Source organism: Mustela nigripes, chromosome 18 (genome assembly GCF_022355385.1).
Source record: "Mustela nigripes isolate SB6536 chromosome 18, MUSNIG.SB6536, whole genome shotgun sequence".
Classification (NCBI taxonomy): domain Eukaryota; kingdom Metazoa; phylum Chordata; class Mammalia; order Carnivora; family Mustelidae; genus Mustela; species Mustela nigripes.
The window spans coordinates 33,600,795-33,608,253 of record NC_081574.1 but is presented as its reverse complement, the minus strand read 5'-3'; positions in this window follow the sequence as shown (position 1 = coordinate 33,608,253).

Below are 7,459 nucleotides of genomic sequence, written 5' to 3'. Positions count from 1 at the left end.
CTGAGATCGTGACCTGAGCTGAAATCAAGAGTTGGATGCTTCACTGACTAAGCCAGTGTGCCCCTTAAATTTCTTAAATTATCTTATATTTCCTTAAACTGTCCAGAATGAAATATATCATCACCTAAAATTGCTTCTGGCTCTTAAATTCTACAAGACTAGGTCAAGCATTTACCAGGCTGGCTTCTCTAGAAAGCAGACTTTGGGAATTAGGAAACTTTTGCTCTAAGATATTTCTGTATCATTTCAGTCATCATCTACAGTAAATTTTGAGCCTCCTTTATGTTTTGTATGAGGAATGTTTTTAGCTCATTGGGATACAGAGAGGTATAGGACATTATAAGTTGAGTTGTTTAAACATCATTAAAAAACAGAAATTCTGGCCAATAGTATTTGCTTTTGGTCCCAAAATACACACACACACACACACACACACACACACACACACACCCCTTGTTGATTTGCAACATATATGACATGAAGAAAAGGACTGCATACCTTGAGGTGGCTGGCTGTCTCAGTCTGCAGAAGATGTGACTCTTCATCTCAGGGTTGTGAGTTGGAGTCCCATGTTGGGTGTAGAGATTACTTAAAAATAAAATCTTTTTTGGGACGCCTGGGTGGCTCAGTTGATTAAGCGCCTGCCTTCAGCTCAGGTCATGATCCCAGTGTCCTGGGATCGAGTCCCACATCGGGCTCCTTGCTTGGCGGGGAGCCTGCTTCTCCCTCTGCCTCTGCCTGCCACTCTGTCTGCCTGTGCTTGCTCGCTCTCTCTCCCTCTCTCTCTCTGACAAATAAATAAATAAAATCTTTAAAAAAAACTAAAATCTTTTTAAAAAATTATTTATTTATTTTAGAAAGACAGAACAAGTAGGGAAAGAGGCAGAGGGAATCTTGAAGTGGACTCCCAGCTGACTGTGGAGCCAGACGTGTGACTCCATCCCATGACCCATGAGACCATAACCTGAGCCGAAACCAAGAGTTAAACACTTAGCCAACTGAGTCACCCATGCACCCCCAGTTAAAACTAAAATCTTGAAAAAAATACATTGATGGGAAATAGACATAAACAAGCAGCTTATCAAAGGATTTAGGACATTAGCAAGCAATTTCCTAAAAAGGAAACTTTCAACCTGAAAAGATTATTACTGATCATTAATTGAAGAATGCAAACAAACTAAAATAATTGACAAGAGTGTAAAGAAAGATTCAACAGAGCATAAAACAGTTAATCTCGTCAGCATTTCTGAGGGCAGAAAATGAGATATATAGTCTGTGACACTGCATTGGAATTGAAAAATCAGGAATCAGGGCGCCTGGGTGGCTCAGTGGGTTAAGCCGCTGCCTTCGGCTCAGGTCATGATCTTGGGGTCCTGGGATCGAGTCCTGCATCGGGCTCTCTACTCAGCAGGTAGCTTGCTTCCCTTCCTCTCTCTCTGCCTGCCTCTCTGTCTACTTGTGATCTCTCTCTGTCAAATAAATAAATAAATAAAATCTTTAAAAAAAAAAAAGAAAAAAGAAAAATCAGGAATCAATACCCATTTCTCTCCTCTTTAAGAGTGGGAAGTATTAATTGTAGTAAGACTGTCTGCTTTTGTGGAATGTCCATTGAGTAAGGACATTTCTTATATGGTTTTCTCCAGCAAAATTCAGTTACTTACATGCAGGCTTAGAGTAAGAGGGTAACCAAGTGTGATCAGGACGGGGAATCCTTTTAGTAAAGAGTGTGACAGAGGAGAAAAAGGAAAGGGGGAAGGAATGTTGACATGAGGGGAGGAAGTGAAGTGATGTCAATGAGAATAGTGCTGTAAGGACCTCCGAAAATTCTCTCTTCCATAAAAACAATGAGAAACTGGCAAAAATTATCAGAAGGAACCTTTTCATAATTCTGGAAATTAATTAACCCAGACAGGTTTTTTTTGCAGCAACCCAGCAACCCTGTATAACACTGGGTTATACACTGGGTTATAAAGAGCAAACTCTTTATAAAAGCCGTGAGCTTTGTGGAATTTTAACTTGTCTTGTTCCCATCCCCTGTCTCTACTCTGTGTAGTGTTAAAAACCAACAGTGAAAAACATGGTGAACACCAGCAAGTTGGAGCTCCTCCAAAGCCTTGTTCCCAGTTAGCATGCAGCTGTTGGCATTCCTCTAGTGCTTCTTGCACAAGAAATTGCACCTAAGTTATGTTCAAATTATTCCCTAACATATCAAATTGTGTTGGAACAAATTCAAGTTTTCAAAACAAGCATTATAGCAGAACTGCTGTCCCACCACCCTTTTTTAAAAAAATAGATACTGGAGTGCCTGGGTGGCTCAGTGGGTTAAGCCTCAGCCTTCAGTTCAGGTCATGATCTCAGGGTCCTGGAATCGAGCCCCAATTTGGGCTCTCTGATCAGCGGGGAGCTTCCTTCCGGACACCGGACACCTGCTTCTCTACCTACTTTTGATCTGTCAGATACATAAATAAAATCTTTAAAATATATATATATATACATATATGTATATATATATATATAAAATAAAAAATAGACATTGAAGAGCTGATTCTAAAACTCTTATGGAATCAAAACTGACTGGGAAGTCATCAGAGAGGGAGAAAAACCAGGAGACTCAACTCTAGGAAACAAACTGAGGGTTGTTGCAGGGGAGATGGGGGGATGGGGTAACTGGGTGATGGGCATAAAGGAAGACACGTGATGTGATGAGCACCAGGTGTTATACTAAATGGATAAACTAAGGAACACTACATCTGAAACTAATGATGTACTATAAATTGGCTAACGGATTTTGATTTTTTAAATGAAAAAAAAAAAAAAGAAGTTTTGGAATCAGAGAAATATAGAATGTAACGGCCTGCCAGTGGGAAGTTAGACAAGATTTCCATAATGGTGCATTTTCCGGTGGGAAAATTAACATGGGAAGGAATAGGTTTCCACTTTTTGTTCTTATTGGTCTCTTTTCCTTTGTAACCCAGTGTAGGACACTGGAAATATGGGTACTTAGTTTGAGTCAATTGTCTGTAAATGCATCTGGTTCTTCCAATGAATTCAGACTGTAATAATGACCATTGCTGCCCTATCTAACGGACGTCCACCGCTCATCCGGAGCTGTACTGTTCTAAGCACTTCTCGCCCAGCATCTCCTGTGCTGCTGAGCATCGGTAACCTGCCCAACTCGGGCCACACAGCTAGTAACGGGTTGCAGGGATCCACGCACATAGTACCTTGACCTCTGCTAAGGGTGCTGCCTTCCCCCGCAGGCTGCTCCCATCACTCCTTCACTCTTGCCCTCCCCCCGCCCCAGAGCTCTTGCATCTAACTCCGAGGAGGTAATAAGCCTGCAGAACAGAGTCCACAGGGACACTGCTCCGGGGAGCCTCCAGGCTTAGCGCCCCCAGAGCCAGCGGTAACCTGCGCCCTACGGAGAATGAGGAGCTGCACAACTGCGTCCCCTTGGAGCAGATAAAATCCTCTGCGCGGGAGGAAAACCTAGCGCTCAGAGGGACTGGTAAGGACCTGGAGATAAAGGAACAGGTAAGAAGGACGGAATGATCGACAGCCTTTCTTCTAACGTGGAAAGCGCGGCGAAGGGACGCGCGGCGCCACTAGCGGCTGGAGCCCCCGGAGGGCGGGCATGGCTGCGGAGTAGCCAGGGTTCGCCGCGGAGACTCGAGGCGGTGTCTGCACACACACTGCGACTCCGCTTTTTCTCGTGGCGGTCAACGTGGACCACGCTAGCCCGGGCTGCTGCTCGCATCTGTGCGTACATGCACAGCGCCCCAGGGGCTGTACTTCGAAGTGCAGTCATCTGCGCCCGTCGCTGAGCCCCGACCTGCCGCCGGGGAGCTGGATCTTCAAGGTAATCCGCCTCTGAAGGTACCTGGCAACTCCGAGGTTCTCCCCATAGGGGCGCTGAGATTCCAGAAGGTTCCGTGGCATCCCAAGGACGTGCGCCCTCGTGTTTATTCATGGGTGCTGGTCCCCGAGCCCAGCAGTTAGTGGGTGCGCGCGCTGAGCTTTACCCAGCATTTCTTGGGCTGCCTTCTCCCGTTTTCCGTCGGCCGTGGGTCTCAGCAAGACCTCGTACGTAGTCAAAGCAAAGGAGGTGGGGCAGGTAGGCCTGCCCTGGTCAACAGATGGCTGCGGACGCACAGGAGGAAAGCCCCCCGCGAGCGCTTTTTCCAGCCTGGGACCCCGCTCTCCACTCTCTGCAAGCAGTGATGGCCCCAGCCTCGGGGCCCAAATCCCCTGTGTGTGTGTGTGTCTGTGTGTTGGCTGCGGTGACCGACCACTCGCTTCAGGGTGACCCCGAGAAAAGCCGTGGATGGGGTTCTGGCGCGGAGCAAGGGCACGGCCTCCAGGGCCACCAGGACCGCACGGACCGCGGGGATGAAGGCGTGACTGGGGGCCGCGCTTCGGCCCTGGGTGCTGGGGCCGACAACCAGCCTGCGGGGTGGCCGGGAGCCCAGGGATGGGAGGAAGGCGTTTTCCACCCAGGCACTTGCTTGGAGCCCCGGGCTAGCCAAAGCTGGGGCTCCCGTTTCCGGACAAGGACTGGAGGGCGAACCGCGGAGGAAGCCCCACAGCGGACACGTGGAAGGCTGGGTGTTAGGGGTGAGCGTGGAGGACGGACTTGAGCGCCCCCAGCAGGCCTTCGCCTTTGCTGGAGGTTTCCATCCTGTCCTGGCTCTGGGGTGGTCCTGGGCAGCCGAATCCGCGTACTCTCCTACGCTTCTCCTTGGACCCGGAATAGGGACCGTCCCTCTGTGATGCAAGATTTAAGCGCTTCTCTCGCTTGTTCACCACACTGCAGCCACACCGAGCTTCTTTCAGTTCTTGGAGCAGGTCTTCCTGTCTCAGGCCCTTTGTCCACACTCTCTTTTATGCCAGTAACACTTTTTCTCTGCTTTTGGCAGGATCAGCTCTTTCTCGTCGTGTAGGTCTCACTTCTCAGCTGAAATGTCTCCCCCTCAGAAAAGCTGTTATGTAACCCTCCTACGAAGTAAGGTCTCCACTCCCCACGAACATACTTATTTCCTCTTTCTTGTTTCCCTTTTATACCTGTTTGTGCACACTTTGCGTGTCTTTCATTTTATTCTCCGACTTTGACAATTTAATGTAACATAAAGCAGGGAACATTTTTGCCTTTTCAAGCCTGCGACGGGCACATAACAGGTTCTGAATTTTTTTTTGTGATCGCACTTTTATTAATGAATTGGCTCCTTGCTCCATAGAATACTAGAGCCGGAAAAATGCCTCCTGGGACGGGGCAGCCTCCCGAGCTCTGCAGAAACCTGCTCTTCCGAGGCAGCTGCAGTCTGTCAATATGTAAGTTTGGCTCCCAGGTCCAGTCTTCATTTCCTTAGAGACCTAGGTCAGCTACTTCTGTAAGGCAGTGTTCCTGGGACATCATACAGGGTCCAGCACTCAGGAGCTCAATAAATATGGGACCCTGGGTCTGGGTGGGCCACCCACCACCCTCTTGGCTTTTCACCATTCACCCTTTGAAGCAAATTCGGCATATCACCCTATTTCTTCAAAACTCATCTTACACCACGAAGCTGAAGCTGTCACGGGGACAGAGAAGTGAATTTACCCTATAGAAAACTTTTTTTTAGGGGGGTGCCTCGAAATGCCAAGATATAATTGAGTAGCATTTTCTTACAATCAAAACATCGTTGATCCACCTAGAATCCTTTTCATCTTTTTGTGTTTAAGTTCACAGACCTTTATGTCTTTTTAAAATTAGTTTTGAATTTTTCTTTTCTTTTCTTTTTGAAGATTTTATTTATTTATTTGACAGAGAGGTAGAGAGAGAGCACAAGGACCCTGGAATCATGACCTGAGCCGAAGGCAGCCGCTTAACCAAGTGAGCCACCCAGGCGCCCCAGTTTTGAAGTTTTAAATCCGATATAGTTAACATACAACATTTTGTTAGTTTCATGTGTACAATATAGTGACTAAACACTTCTGTACGGCACCCCGTGCTCATCATGGTAAGTGCACTCTTAATCCCCTTCACCTCTTTCCTGCTCTCCATTCCCTATCCCCCACCCACCTCCCCTCTGGTAACCAGCAGTGTGTTCTCTATAGCTCAGAGTGTGTTTCTTGGTTTCTCTCTCTCTTTTTTTCCTTCCCTGAATTGCTCACTTATTTTGTTTCTTAACTTCCACCTAGGAGTGAAATCAAAGGGTGTTTTTCTTCTCCGGCTTATTTCACTTAGCGTCACATTATTCACTTAGCTATTTTATTCCTTTTATGGCTGAATAGTATTCATTGTGTATCTATACGTACTGCCTCTTGTTTACCCAGTCATCTATTCATGGGCACTTGGGTTGCTTCCTTAATTTGGCTATTGTTGATAATGCTGCTATAAACATAGGGGTGCAGGTATCTCTTTGAATTAGTGTTTGTATTTTTTCGGTATGATTACTAGATCATAGAGTAGTTCTATTTTTAAATTTTGGAAGAAACTCCATACTGTTTTCCGCAGTGACTGCATCAGTTTTCTGTCCCACCAACAGTGCATGAGGGTTCTGTTTTCTCCTCATCCTCACCAACACTTAATGTTTTTTTTTTTTGTTTGTTTGTTTTTGTGTTTTTTTGGCCATTCTGACAGGTGGGAGGTGATAGCTCAAGAAGTTTTGATTTGCATTTCTCTAATGATGAGTGACGTTGAGCATCATTTCATGTGTCTGTTAGCCATCTGGATGCCTTCTTTGGAGACATGCCTGTTCATGGACTTCTGTCCTTTTCTTAATTGAATTATTTATTTTGGGTGTTGATTTCTGTAAGCTCTTTTAATATTTTTGATACTAACCCTTTGTCAGAGATGTCATTTGCAAATATTGTCTCTCGTTCTGTAGGTTGCCTTTTAGTTTTGTTGATTGTTCCCTTTGCTGTGCAGAAACTTTTTATTGTGGTGTAGTCCCAGTAATTTATTTTGGCTTTAATTTTCTTGCTCTAGAAAAATGTTGCTAAAGCTGATGTCAGAGACATTACTGACTGTGCTTTCTTATAGGATTTTTATGGTTTTGTGTCTCACATTCAGGTCTTTAATATATTTTGAGTTTATTTTTGTTCATGGTGAAAAAAAGTGGTCCAGTTTCACTCTTCCTCATGCAGCTGTCCAGTTTCCCCAACACTGTTTGTTGAAGAGATTGTCTTTTTCCCATTGGATATTCTTTCCTGTTTTGTTGAAAATTAATTGGCCATATAATTGTGGGTTTGTTTCTGGGTTTCTATACTGTCCCAGTGATCTAGGTGTCTGTTTTTGTGCCAATACAATATTGTTTTGATTCCTACAGCTTTGTAATATAACTTGAAATCCAAAATTGTGGTACCTCCGGTTTTGTTTTTCTTTTTCAAGATTGCTTTGGCTAGTTGGAGTCTTTCATTGTTCCATACAAATGTTAGGATTATTTGTTCTAGTTCTGTGAAAAATGTTGTTGATGTTTTG